Here is a 15,535-nt window from a genome sequence, read left to right on the forward strand (position 1 = left end):
GGATCAAAACTGTGAGCATGGCAATGCATATTGGCAGAGATCATTGGAAAATGGGTGGGATAAAAATCAAACCAATCTGCATTGCCTCATTTATGTACAGGAAGGACTTATCCTCCTAGCAAGCCTGAGAGATGAGTTATGCTGGGAGAGTCCAAGAGAGGGCAAAACTTCCCTCAAGTTATATATGAGCATATGGAGCTGCCTTATACTGAATCAGACCCTCGGTCCATCAAAGTCAGTATTGTCTACTCAGACTGGCAGCGGCTCTCCAGGGTCTCAAGCTGAGGTTTTTCACACCTATTTGCCTGGGCCCTTTTTTTAGTTGGAGATGCCAGGGATTGAACCTGGGACCTTCTGCTTACCAAGCAGATGCTCTACCACTGAGCCACCATCCCTCCCTGTTCACTGGGTGTCATGGCTGAGCAGGAATTTCAACACATATTTCTCACCTCTAAACATTGCTTTCTAGTCAGCTCTCTGCTCTTCATGCTTTCTTGGGTAAGGGCAAAACTTGGAGGGATGCTGGAAGATGAGGGATTGGATCTCTCCACCATGTTCTTAGTAAAGTGATATGGACTGAGGGGTGCCCTTGCACCCACCCCACTTTAACAACCCCAATTCCAACTCACCTCCTGCTAAGAGCTGCAATTCAGCCTACTGAGCTAAGCACAGAAGACGCTTGAAGGGCAATCCCGCTCCTAGGGAGCAATGGAAACTTTTGATGTAGTGTGATAATTGTCCTGATTTACAGAAGGGAAGGAGCTCAGTGGATCCCACAAATTATCAACCAGTAAGCTTGCTGTCCACCATGGGCTGTCAATAGTATACAGGATTCATTACAAGGAAAAAGGGCCATTTATTCTTATAAAGGGCCCAGGGGAAAACCCCATCTCCAGCCTAAGTCAGCCCTACCCCAGGGATGCCCCCTGCCCTAAAGTCAGGGGGTCAGGGTTTTTTTGTAGCAGGAACTCCTTTGCATATTAGGCTACCTCCCCCCGAGGTAGCCAATCCTCCAAGAGCTTACAGGGCTCTTCGTGCAGGGCCTACTGTAAGCTCCAGGAGGATTGGCTACATCAGGGGGTGTGGCTAATATGCAAATGAGTTCCTGCAACTAAAAAGCCCTGCCTAAAGGACAAAGAGCCTGCACTGCCAGCCCTGCATTACATGTGGCAGCAACCTCAATGGCCAGTCTACAAACACTTCCCCACACACACAGTTATTATTTACTGTTTCTCTCTTTATTGTGGTGCTACCCTGACATTCGCCCCTCTCTTCTGGTTTACTCTAAATCTCCTTGGCAGAAAGAAGTGGAGTTTTTTCCCCCTTCACTATTATTCACTATTGGTCTGGCCCGTATTCACTGATGGAACAGGAGTAATCATAGAATCACAGAGTTGGAAGGGACCTCCAGGGTCATCTAGTCCAACCCCCTGCACAATGCAGGAAACTCACAAAGACCTCCCCCTAAAATCACAGGATCTGCATTGCTGTCAGAGGGCCACCTGGCCTCTGTTTTAAAACTTCCAAGTGAGGCTACACAAGGAAGGAGAGCCCACCACCTCCCGAGGAAGCCTGTTCCACAGAGGAACCGCTCTAACGGTCAGGAAATTATTCCTAATGTTGAGCCGGAAACTCTTCCGATTTAATTTCAACCCATTGGTTCTGGTCCTACCTGCCGGGGCCACGGAAAACAATTCCACACCATCCTCTATAGGACAGCCCTTCAAGTAATAATTCTGTACGTGCTGCAATTGCTCTCTCTTTATACAGTTCCCCCCACCACTCCAGAGTATGCAATGAGGAGAGGGGAACCACACATACTGTTCTGAATTCATTGGAGGAAGGGCAGAATATCAATGCAAGGCAGAAAGAAAGAGCCTCTTAGATTACCCAAAGGCATCCATGCAGATTGGGTCCCACACACTCTGGTGACTGGAAGAACCAGTTAAAAACCCAAGATAGTTCAGAAGAAGGACCCATTGACACTCTTCTCCTTCCCCAAAATAAATTGCCAAAGGTGTTTCTCCTTGGCATATGCCTAGGAGGCAAAAGATCCTGTCAGTCATTAAGTAAGTAGCTGTGAACAATAAAAATTACCCGTATTTACAGGTTTTATCAGCTCCTGGAAAACAGTTCCCTGAAGTCTAGTGACTCTGTTTAAAAACATATCCTGGAAATGGACCCATTTTAAGAGACTGGCCTGTGTTAAGATCCTCATTTCTTAGCTAGAAAAAATCGTTATGCATATAGAGGTCCGGCTGCATTTGCCAGATTTGCCACACATGCCAAAATCCCTGTGGGCAAAACTACATGTCTGGGTTTTTAACAAGTTAGATCTGGCTTGGAACAATGTCCCTTGCTTAACTTGATTCTGATGGGATTCTCTGAGGACGCTGGGTGTGTTGGTCTTGTAACAGTGCCCCTCGCTTAAGTCCTGCTGGGATTCACTGAGTTGACATGAATTGTACTAGGCTAGCGACACTGTTCCTTGGTTTGGTTGTTTCTTCTGGGATTTTCTGGTGTGATGGTCTTGTTGACTTCTGTATGCATTTGGAGTCTTCTATCCAGTGGTTGCTCTTGTGCTTTGGCTACTGGCTTCTTTGTCCTGGAGAAAGCATGGGATTCCCCCCTCTTAGGAAACAAGAGACACAAATAATACTGCTGGTCAGGGCTGGCCCTAGAGCAGGGGTGTCAAACACGCAGCCCGGGGGGCAAATCAGGCCCCCGGAGGGCTCCTATCAGGTCCCCAAGCAACTGGCTCTTGTTTGCTTCCTTCTCCCCCTCTCTTGCTTGCTTCTGCATCTCAACTAGCTTTGCAAGGCTTGCTCAATCACACAGGAGCTAAAGAGCAAAACCTCGATTTTCTCCATTGGTTGAGGCTCCTCCCCCTCGTGGTCCCCTGGGGAAGGAGGGAAACAACCAGAACTTTCTTTGCCCAGTTCCCTGGATCCAGGCCTCAGATTCAGTGGGACCTCACAGGAACACAGCTCCTGAACCTATCTGAGAGTTCCTCCTCCTCCTTTTGAGAGTTCCACCTCCGTGTCCATTGAATAGTATGTGCAGCTGCATAACAATCCCTGGATGAGCTCCACCACCTATTTTTCTACAAAATGTCCCCTGCCTGGATCCCATGGGAGAAATACAAAGAAAGAACCTTTAAGACCAACAAGTGCTAATGTTTTAAGCATGTTTTATTTTGTTTTTTAAAAACACCAATATTTAGTTGTGTTCATGTCCTTTAAAAGGTTTATATCTCTGCTACCTAATCTTAACTAGGTATACACACATCCCGGCCCAACAAGGTCTCATTTATGTTAGTTCTGGCCCTCATAACAAATGAGTTCTACACCCATGCTCTAGACTGTTTGGCAACCTAGGCAAGGCAAAGGAAGTTCTGGTTATCTCCCTTCCTCCCCAGGGGACCAGGAGGGGGAGGAGCCTCAACCAATGGAGAAAATCGAGGTTTTGCTCTTTAGCTCCTGTGTAATTGAGCAAGCCTTGCAAAGCAAGTTGAGATGCAGAAGCAAGCAAGAGAGGGGGAGAAGGAAGCAAACAAGAACCAGTTGCTCGGATCCTGATAGGAGCCCTCCAGGGGCCCGATTTGACCCCTGGGCTGCATGTTTAACACCCCTGCTCTAGGGCCAGCCCTGACCAGCAGTATTATTTGTCCGGCACCCCCTTCTGCACTGATAACACCATCAAGTCACATGAGGGGTGCCCAATTCGGTGCCCCTAGAAGAAAGACTGGTGCTCTAAGCGATCACCTAGTTTGCCTAGTGGTAGGGCCAGCTGTGCTGCTGGTAGCATCTTCTTCAGGTGCTGGACCTCATGTTCCAATCTCCTTGAAAACTGGCATGTCTTGAGTGGACCGGCAGGAATAGGCTCTTGGCAAGTTTTGGTGTCATTTTCTTGAAAAACAGCAACTCTAGCCTACAGAAAAAAAATTCCCCTTAGGGAGTAAATGGACCTGAAAATTTCAGAATTCTGAAAAATAGAAAATCCAAATACCTGACCTCTTAAGGGGAGATGTGAAGGATTGTACCTGTGAGCTTTCACATACAGACTGCCGTATGCTCTGTCAGTGAATAGGACTCTTTAGAACAGAGGAAATCTCTACGCCTAGTTGAGCACAATGCTGCATGAAGCATACCTGCTTTCAACTTCTCCAAAGGAAGAAATGAAGCATAGAGGTGCATTGCCACCTTGTGGCAGCTTGTGTCCAATGCACAAACTGGGTCTGCAAAGAACTGGGATTTTAATAGGGCAACAGAGATCTACTGTGTAGGGAAGGGCAGGGGTCATTTTGTAGAAAAAAGAGGTGCCGGAACTCATTAGCACAACTCATTTGCACAATTCATTTGCATATGCCACACACCTCTGACATCAACGGAAGGTGTACTAAATTATATCACCTCAGTATCTACCTAAAAATGCTTATTGAATTAGAATTGTCATAATAAAACCTGACTCCCGTCATACTTTTTAAATTACTTTCTTTGTGCGACCACAGTGGCATGATGAAGATTTCTGCTTTATGTGTTTTGGTTATTTTTCCAATTTTTTTTGTGGGGGAAAAAATATTAGAAAGTTAGTCAAATCTTTTAATTCAGCAAAATTCTCACAGGGGGTTTGAACAATGGAGCCCAGGAGCAAGCATGAAGGGGGGGTGGGGGGACAATAAAACTTAGAGGTTCTGGAGCTCCACTTTTATGAGCTCTGGCCCAAAATGAGGCCTGGACAGGGGACATGTTGAAAATTTCCATTTGAGACCTGAGCTGTGCAAGTAGTGTGGAAATCAGCTATGTAACTGATGAAGAATTATTTTGAAATGTCTTGTATACCTGGGAAGGAAGTATTGATTGTAGAAATTTCTCTGGGACATCCTCTACCTTCTCTTTGGACTTTTGGAGGTCTTTTGGAAACTATTATACGAAGAGCCTCTTGTTGGATTTATGATTACTATTTATTATGCATCTTTCACAACTGTATCATTGGGAGTGGACAGTGGTGGGAAGGCAGCACAATACAAGATTTTGTTGGGTCCTGTCGATTTACTTCTCAGTGAACATGTCTAAGCTTGTTTAATTGACAGCCCAAGTTTAGGCATGTTTACTTAGAAGTTCAGTGGGGCTTACTCTCAGGAAAATGGGCACAGGATTGTAGCTTTAGGGGGTCACAGTTCACTCAAGAGTGTGAGAATGTGGCCGGTAAATTCTCCCCCCACACACACAACAATTCAAAGAATTTCTTTCCTTCAGAAAATCCATGTCAGCTCAAGAGCAACTGGTCAGTTTGGGAATTTTTGTCCCATTAATACAAATTGGGGAGGGGGCGGTTACAGTCAGCCATGCCTTACAAGCCTCCCTCCCCCCCCCCTCCCTGTTTCTGGCTTTCCAGGCAGTCTGCTGTCTCTGACGGAAGGTCTGCTAAAGCCAGGCCAAAATTCCTCAAGTGAAATTTCCTCACGTATCTCCACAGGCCCTGAGAGGAAAATGCCATGACTCATTATCCTGCTTGTTGAAAAAGAAGGGGGGAGCCGGGAGGGAACAAGGCCTGGATTGAAAACTTCCTGTCGAAACAAAGGAACTAAGTGTTGCTCTGAGGAGCCCTGCCAAGAGTTAAACCCTCTAAATCACAGTGAAATTGCTCGAAGTCAACTGGCACAGAGGCTGGTCTTGCCCCAGCTGTCATGGCAGCCATAAATAAGAGCAGGGTGTCCAAGCCACGTCAGCGAGAATTTCGAGAAAGTGGGATAAACAACAGTGGAAACATTTCATTCCACTGACCTTCCTTAACTCGCCTGCCCCCCCCCCACTCAAAACCTGGCTCATTTTCTAGGTTTCGGCAGACAGTTTTTTTAGACGGAGGCCAAGTTAATCGCTAAAACATTCCTGTGGCAGAGTGTATGTGGAGATATAGCCTTCCGCATGTCAAACCCAAACAGGTATACTCGTTTTTGTTTTTTTTTAAATAATAGGAGCAAGCAAACAGTCCCTCGTGGGAATGAAGTCAGCGAGTGCTCTGAGGAAGCCAAATCTCTGCCTTTGAGCTGGATGTTAGATGTCAGAGTTAAACCAGGAGAGAGTGGGGAATTTTAATATGTTTCAGGGTTTGCACCAATAACATTCCCCCCTCAACATGGAAGCAGCAGAACGGCTTTTTTTGGTAGCGGGTACTCCTTTGCACATTAGGCCACACGCCCCTGACCTAGCCAATCCTCTCGGAGCTTACAGTAGCCCCTGTAAGAAGAGCCCTGTAAGCTCTTGGAGGATTGGCTATATCACGGAATGTGGCCTAATATGCAAAGGAGTTCCTTCTAGCAAAAAAAGCCCTGGAACTACTTAATTAAGAGAGACAGTCATTGTACTTACCGAATACAGGAAAGCTTACTGAACACAAGAGGTTGCCTTATATTTAATCAGACCTTTGGGACATCACTATCAGTATTGTCTACTCAGACTAGAAGCAGCTCTCCAGTCTCTCAGGTGGAGGTCTCTCACATCCAGAGCCGGCTCTATGAGGCATAGCGCCCCGGGCAGCCTTGCTGCCCCCCATCGGCGTCACGCCGCTGCACTGCCTCCTCCTCCCTCCCTTCCTCTCTATTGTAATACTCGGAACCAAGGTAAAGCGCCAGATTCTGGGGCTCTTGAAAGGCCTCTCCCCCCCACCGATCAGCTGATCATCGGGTAAAACTGTGCTGCTGGCTCGTCCTTCCCATCGCTACTGCCCCTGCACTGATCGTGAGCACACCGGGGGGGGGGGGGGGCAGCATAGGAGTCGCCAGCCTCCGGCCCAGTTTTACCCACCAATCAGCTGATCAGGGGGAGAGGCCTTTCAGAGCCCTGCAACATGGCGCTTTACCGCGGTTCTGGGCTTTACAAAAGAGAAAGGAGGGAGGAGGAGGCTGGAGAGGCAAATAGGCATTTGCCTAGGGGGCAAGGTGGTGGGGGGGAGAATTTGGCACCCCCACCCTGCCTGCGCAGTTGCCTAGTTTGCCTAGTGGGCTGGCTGGCCCTGCTCACATCACCTCCTACCTGATCCTTTCTAACCGGAGATGTGATAAACTGAACATGGGGCCTTCAGTATGTCAAGGAGAGCCACGGCCCCTCTCAATAATTATGGGCACATTTATCCTGGCTTCACAAGTAATTCCAAGAAGCTCACAAGACAAGGCGTTGTGGTCAAAGCCTTCCTATGTCGCTGCCTCATGATAACTGGTATTCTGTGGTATACTTCCACTGACATGAGGTTCCATTTAGACGTCATAGCTGGCAGCCACTGAAAGGTTCTATCCTCTGAGAATTTGACACTGAGAGAGTGTCCACCCCATCTTGTGGCAGTGAGTTCCACAATGGATTACATGTTCTGGGTGGAGGTTGGGGGAGAGATTATGTGTCTGACTCCGTTGCTCATCTGTTTGGTTGCCCCCCACCCCCCAATTTATAATGTTACTAAACAGAAACAAATGTGATACAGATGGATCCCCCACTCCAAAAATAGTAAAATTAGAAAGCATATGAACATATGAAGTTGCCTTATACTGAATCAGACCTTTGGTCCATCAAAGTCAGTATTGTCTTCTCAGACTGGCAGCGGCTCTCCAGGGTCTCAAGGTGAGGTTTTTCACATCTATTTGCCTGGACCCTTTTTAGTTGGAGATGCCGGGGATTGAACCTGGGACCTTCTGCTTACCAAGCAGATGCTCTACCACTGACCCACCGTCCCTCCCCTAAATAGATGAGTCTTCGTCATGATTGGATTGCATGACTGAAGATGTTAGTTATGCATAGGCATAAAGTACGCGGGGGCTCCGGGGCTCCCGCCCCCCCTGAATTTTTTCCCTGGGGGCTAAGCCCCCGCTGGGAATACTCCTTTGAAATTATCTCCTTCAAAGGCATGTGAAGCGGTAAAACAGCTATTCCCTCTGTGTTCATTTTTCCTCTGGTTGCCAAGAAGAAAGTCCATCCTCAGAGACTCTTTCACACCTTCCTCACAAATGCTAATTGAGCTACAGTAAACATCTCCCCAGGAAACACATATGTGTGACTCGTCTCTGGGAAAAGCTGTTTTGACCTGAGCAGTCAAGTGGGTGGGGAAAGAACTTTGATAAGGCAACAGAGGTGGAGTCCACTTATCAGTAGGGACAGATCTACGAAGAAAAGGTGCTTTTTTATCCTTTCATCTGGCCTGTCTAGAGGGCTGAAGGAGGACAATTGACATTGCAAAGGTAAGTTTTCTGCAAAAAAATTTGTTGTATCTTTGGACTTTCTAAATTAATTACTAAGGTTTTGATATGCAGAACACATCAATACTTAAATATGTTTGGTGTCTGTTGGCAAAGAAAGTATGGAGGTATGAAAGTATGAATTTATACCCCATCAAACCCGCTAGCAAAAAAACCCCCATGCCTCATGTCAGAGAAATATTTGTGTCTGTGTGTAACCCCAGAAACTCTAGTGTCTGAAACAATATCAAAAGGTAAGAAGGCACTGTGAATCATAGAGTTGGGACCTCTAAGGTCATCTACTCCAACCCCCTACACAATGCAGGAAACAAACAAACACCTCCCCCCTGAAGGGGCTATATACACCACTCTGTTGGTGCTAAAGGTGCTACTGGGCTCCAACTCAGTTCTCACATTTGTTGACTGTCTGCTTTATTATCTGTACTAGGAGTAAGAACCTGGGTCTGGCAGATCCCACTCTGAAGCCCTAACTTGTATGTCCCCCACCCCACCCAACCTCAAGGGGGGCTGATTTGTGCCATCTCTTTGGATAACAGTTGCAATGCTAAGAGCTCTCCAGGCCTCACCTGGAGATTGGCAACAGGTGGGAGCACTTGCCTAGAGGCCTTTAGTGGTATCTTTCCAGGTTGCTGGGAAATTCCCAAGGAATCACCATAGGCCTCTAAGGGAAAGGCCTTTCCTCCTGGGGAAACACTGTTGCCAATCTCAAGGTGAGGGCAGGAGATCACTCAGAATTACAACTGGTCTCCAGATACATGGCAGAGATCAGCTCCCCTTGAAGTGGGAGGGGAGGGAATGCCTTCACTTGAGTGGGTGGGAAGACAGCAAGGGAAAGGCAGCCGACTGGGTGATTTTGGACCAGGCATAGACTTCCAGTCTAACCTGCCTCTCAGGGTTGTTGTTCAGATCACAAAGGGGGAGAGGAGAATGATGCAAAATGCTTTGCCCCCCATCTCATTCGTGCAAGCTGCAAAGTAACATTGTATTGTAATGTGTGAGCAATTGCCTTTCGCACGGGTTCCAAAGCTAAAAGAAAGCGGCCAGTAGAAGGTGAACGAAACACAGAACTGAACCTAGGACCTGTGTAGCCGCCGCACCTGTCACTTCGGTCTGCTACCCATAGGAGGAATCCTATACAAGCGTGGGACTGTCTACGTCTTTCAAGCAAAGGAGAACTGAGACAGTGGACTGTAAAGTGCTACCTTACAAGAGTGGAGTGAAATAACATTCTGATTTTGAAAGTACTACCTTACAAGAGTGGTGTGAAATAACTTGTTGATTTTTTTCTATAGACATTTAATGAATTTTGGTTTGTGATGATAATAATATAATTGCATCATTATGAAAGAAATTGCTTAAGCATTTATTTGCAACATAAAAACGCAGTGGTTTATTTCTAGTGTTTGCTAATCAGTACACTGCGGTTTCCAATTTGCCCAATCCCCAGCTGGGGGCAGGGGATCCCCCAGTTTGAAGGCCCTCCCCCTGCCTCAGGGTCATCAGAAAACAGCAGGGGGGGAGGGAAATGTCTGCTGGACACTGCATTATTCCCTATGGAGATCGATTCCCATAGGGTATAATGGTGAATTGATGTGTGGGTGTCTGGAGCTCTGGAGGGGCTGTTTTTTGAGGTAGAGGCACCAAATTTTCAAGATAGCATCCAGTGCCTTGCCTCAAAACAACCCCCAAGGTTTCAAAAAGTTTGAACTGTGGAGTCCAGTTCTATGAGCCCAAAATTAAGGTGCCCCTATCCTTCATCATTTCCAGTGGAGGGAAGGCACTGAAAAGGTGTGCAGTCCCTTGAAATGAGATGGCCAGAACTCCCTTTGGAGCTCAATTGTGCTTGTCACATCCTTGCTCTTGGCTCCACCCCAGTGTCTCCTGACTTCACCCCCAAAGTCCCCAGATTTTTCCTGAACTGGACTTGGCAACCTTACCTAGGTAGCTACAACTAAAATGAACTGGTTCCTTAGCATATAACAATATTATTGCGGCTTACTTTACATGGTGGGTTTTTTTGAACAAAAAGCTATAAAACACTTTGATAAATTTGAAATGCTATTATAGCAATTTAGAAGCTGCGGGGATTACGTGATTAACCTGGCTATCCCTTGTCCTGTTTTCTTATGTGATTTTTCCCTCCTTCAGAATCCCTGACCTTTTCCTTTGTATTGTTTTCAGTCTGCCATTTCACTGAATTCGCCATGGATAGGTTTGTAATTAGAAAGGGGAAAGTCCTTTGTGATGTTGAAGATTCCTCTTGCATACCTACAACATCCTGCAGTATAAACCTGAATGAGAGGCCTGGAGCAATCCCCACTACATCTTCCTTGACAACAAGCCTAGCCAAGGGGGACAGAGACTCTGCAGAGAAGAGAGCTCCTAATGAGAAGCGGAAGCCAGGATGATAATTCCAAGCTAGTCGGGAAAGAACCCATGCATGGCTTTCTTATGATGTGGCAAAGGAAAGCTTTTCTGTATTGCCTTTTACTGTCAAAATTTGTAACCATTAGTTTGTCCTATGCACATGATATGTATATCTGCAGATCTTAAAGTGACAATTCTAAAAGTGAATTTCAAAAACAGGACACAGCAAGAGACCTCTGAGATACCACTTTAACCACTGGCAAACTCCCACCTTTTCCTGAATTGGCCCAGTCCATGGGCATTGTTGGCAGGGTGCTCCCTAAATTTACGGGGAGGGAGCTACTCTATAAATTCATAGGTAGTGATAATGGAGGCCCCTCCCTGTGATGTCACTGGCTCCTCCCTATGATGTCACTGGATCAAATGCCTCTGGCTGGGCCCCAGCCCCACCCCCGGGGAAATTGAAAAGTCTACGCCCCTGTATTTATGTACTTTATTTATCCCATCTTTCTCCCTAATGGAGGCCCAAATTCACATCCTCTTCCTCTCCTTTTTCATCCTCACAACCACCCTGTGAAGTAGATTAAGCAGAGAGTATGTGACTGGCACAAAGTCACCAAGCCGGATCCTGGTCTGACACTTTAACCACTATACCACACTGTCTCTCATGTTACATCGCTCTGCAAATTGGAATTCACTGCCACAGGTGGTGGCGGCTACAAGCATAGCCAGCTTCAAGAGGGGGTTAGATAAAAATATGGAGCAGAGGTCCATCAGTGGCTATTAGCCACAGTGTGTGTGTGGGGAGGGGGGTGTATAATTTTTGGCCACTGTGTGACACAGTGTTGGACTGGATGGGCCACTGGTCTGATCCAACATGTCTTCTCTTATGTTCTTATGTGACACAGAGTGTTGGACTGGATGGGCCATTAGCTTGATCCAACATGGCTCCTCTTATGTTCTTATGTGACACAAAGTGTTGGACTGGATGGGCCATTGGCCTGATCCAACATGGCTTCTCTTATGTTCTTATGTGACACAGAGTGTTGGACTGGATGGGCCACTGGTCTGATCCAACATGTCTTCTCTTGTGTTCTTATGTGACACAGAGTGTTGGACTGGATGGGCCATTAGCTTGATCCAACATGGCTCCTCTTATGTTCTTATGTGACACAGAGTGTTGGACTGGATGGGCCATTGGCCTGATCCAACATGGCTTCTCTTATGTTCTTATGTGACACAGAGTGTTGGACTGGACGGGCCACTGGCCTGATCCAACATGGCTTCTCTTATGTTCTTATATCCAACTAAACTGATCCAGTATAGCTAAAAGGATAAGATATGCAATGCTTCCACTTGCGACCCTGGAGAGGCTCTGACAACATTGACCATGACAAATGACAATGATCTGACCCATCATGGAGGCATAGCCTTGGAAGGCAACCACAGCAGTCAGGTAGGTTCATAAAGGAATAGGCTGTTGGTCTCACAACATATAGTTAAAATTTGTTTCTATTTATCCTGGACCTGGATGCAGTACGACCTACCTTGACTGGGAAGCGGCAGTGGTTTTCCATGTAGAAGGCTTGGGGTGCAATCCCCACCATCTGTTTAATAGGAGGCTTTGTGAAAGACCGGAGACCCACCTGAGACCCTTGACAGTGGCAAGTCGGAGGCAGTTTTGTCTGCCTATGAGCTCTCCCCTTTACACCTAGGCTCCACCTCCTAGTTCACCAAAATCCATCTATGGCTGCAGCCACTGATGAGGTAGTTTTAAAACTCATACACTGGCAAAACTAGATCGGCCCTCAGTTGATGCTGAGCTCTTATCTACCCACTGGTTGATATTTTAGGAAGCCTCCCGCCCCCCTTGACCCAGGCCTATCAGGTTTACAGCTAAAATCCCAAGAGTAAGGAAATGGCAGTGCAAGATTTTTTCTACAGCTTCCCAAAATGGACAAGAGCTCTAAATCAATGTCTGAAACTAAAATAAATAAATACATCAGAAATGTGCAAGGATTGACATACAAGTTTTTGGGGAGGTGGGGTGGGGAAACTTTGAGGACATTTTGATCCCTACAGTGGTTTTGTTGGCAGAGTAATGAACATAGCAATGGGCAGGCCTTTTTTGTAGCAGGAACTCCTTTGCATATTAGGCCACACCCCCATGATGTATCTAGGGTTGCCAAGTCCAATTAAAAGAAAAATCTGGGGACTTTGGGGGTGGAGCCAGGAGACATTGGGGGTGGAGCCAGGAGACATTGGGGGTGGAGCCAAGAACAAGGATGTGACAAGCATAATTGAACTCCAAGGGAGTTCTGGCCATCACATTTAAAGGGACAGCACGCCTTTTTAAATGTCTTCCTTCCATAGGAAATAATGAAGTATAGGGGCACCATCTTTTGGGGCTCATAGAATTGGACCCTCTGGTCCAATCGTTTTGAAACTTGGGGGGTATTTTGGGGAGAGGCACTAGATGTTATACTAAAAATTTGGTGCCTCTACCTCAAAAAATAGCCTCCCCAGAGCCCCCAATACCAACAGATGAATTCCCTATTATTCCCTATGGGAATCGTTCTCCATAGGGAATAATAGAATGCCCAGTAGACATTTCCCTCCCCCCCCACGCTTTCTAAAAGGGGGGAGGGCCTCCAAACCAGGGAATCCCCTGCCCCCTCCCTCACACACACACACACACACACACACTTACCAGATCTTCTTCCGGAGAACTCTTGCTGTGAAAGTGAAAGAAAGGGCGGAGCTGTTCTCCCAAGCCCTTTCTGCTCCCTGCCCAGCCTTAAAGCGGCAGACATTTTACAAACGGCTCAGGAGCTCTATAATGAAGCCTACAGGTATGTTCTCCCCCCCCTCCACCCCCCACCCCCCGCTTCCCACTTCTTGAAGACCGGGAGATGAGGCTGCAAACCCAGGGGACTCCCGCCAGAGCGGGAGGGTTGGGAAGCCTAGATGTATCCAATCCTCCAAGAGCATACAGAGCTCTCCGTACAGGGCCTCTGTAAGCTCTTGGAGGGTTGGCTACATGAGGGGTGTGTGGCCCTGATACAAAGGAGTTCCTGCTACAAAAAAAAAAAACCCTGGCAACAAAATTAAACTGTAAATAAAAGTTTATTTAGAAACTAACTCACTTGATAGTGAAAAAGAGAGATAGAGTCTTAACTACATCTCTAGTCGAGACAGAGGATCAGACTAAGTGCGGAACTTCCGAGAAGAAGCAGAATATTGCCCAAAGAATAGCAATCTGGAGACAGACAAGGAATGACATTTAATAGGAGATAAGTGCTAACCTCGCTATCCTCTTGAATTATCTTTTTGCTGCCTCCTGCGGGGTCTTACTCTCTTCTTGTTCCCCATAGCATTGCCTATTCCAACAGTTCTGAAAGGGTGTGCATGCACACACACGCTGAGATTGTGTATGCAGGTATATACAGGGCCTTTTTTTTTAAAAGCAGGAATGCACAGGAACGCAGTTCCGGCTGGCTCGGCATCAGCCTAATATGCAAATGAGTTCCTGCTGGGTTTCTTCCACACAAAAAGCCCTGCGTGGAACAGTGGTGATTCAAGGGGTATGGCCTAATATGCAAATGAGTTCCTGCTGGGCTTTTTCTACCAGAAAAGCCCTGGGTATATATGAAATAAATTGCACACATTTGGCATTCTTTAGGAAATTTAAAATTTTAAAAAGCAGAGGTAGAGCAAGAGGGCAGAGGTTGGTGATATTTGCTGGGGCCAGGGGTGCAGTCTACCTCTGAAGTGGTCTGTTCACGCAAGATGGAGTATTTAAGTACTTAAAAACACACACACAAAAAACCCTAAACCAAACCTGTCCCTTGCTTTTATAACTGCCCCCTCTCAAACGCAACTAGATTAATTAAGGTTTGTAGAATCTTTCAGGATCAAGTGCCGTGTTCTACTGGAGAAAGTTTTCCTTCCAGACGTTTCGTTCTCAGCTGCGGAGAACATCCTCAGTGGCGTTGCAGCCGGAGCAGGCGCTCAGACCTTCTTGGCTGCTGTGCATTGAGTTTAAGATTAGATTAAATTAGATTAAATTTTCCTGGTTCTTGGTAATCCTAGTTTGAAAGCTCAATAAATCATGTACGACATTAAACCAGTATGATATTAAAATTCTGTCCAGTGCTGTGAAGACAACCCTCGTGGCTCTAAAGAAATTGGGTGGAGGAGGGGTGTATATCGGGCAGAGCATTCCTGTGGTTGTTCTAATATCTGGGAGGAATTTAATAGAGGCATCTGATACAATCCCGGTAGGGATCTCGAGTCCAAGAAGCTGCCAAGATACACTACACTGTTCTATTATAGTCCTGAGCAGTGACTTAAGCAAGACCATATAATGCTATGTCTGGGAATCTACTGGCACTTTCCTTGGGAGAGACAATAAAAGTCCACCTGCCAATTTTTTTTTAATGAAAATACCAACTTGAGTTTAGTTCGGCTTTGGCATGCTTGCCTTCTATTTGGTTCTGTACAACCCCTTGCAAACGTAAGGCCCAGCTGCTCCACACCATGCAACGTGTAAAATAGTGACGATTTATCCTACTAAAGGAACAGTTCTCAAACCGTGGCATGTGCCCATGAGGTACCTGGAAGGAGAGAGGTCCCAGGAAGGGAAAGGATCTTGTAGCAGGCAGATCCCAAAATATTTTCCCTCAGTGTTTCAGGGAGGATTATGGTGGAAGAGGGGAGTGAATTCTGCCAACTGTTCTCTCCAGGGGTGGAATTCTAGCAGGAGCTCCTTTGCATATTAGGCCGCTCACCTGATGGAGCCATTCCTCCAAGAGCTTACAAAAATGAGCCTTGTAAGCTCTTGGAGGATTGGCTACATCAGAGGTGTGTATAGGGTTCCCAAGTCCCATTTTTAAAATATCTGGGGACTTTGGAGGTGGAGTC

The sequence above is a fragment of the Heteronotia binoei genome, chromosome 3 (assembly GCF_032191835.1).
Source record: "Heteronotia binoei isolate CCM8104 ecotype False Entrance Well chromosome 3, APGP_CSIRO_Hbin_v1, whole genome shotgun sequence".
In the NCBI taxonomy this organism is placed as follows: domain Eukaryota; kingdom Metazoa; phylum Chordata; class Lepidosauria; order Squamata; family Gekkonidae; genus Heteronotia; species Heteronotia binoei.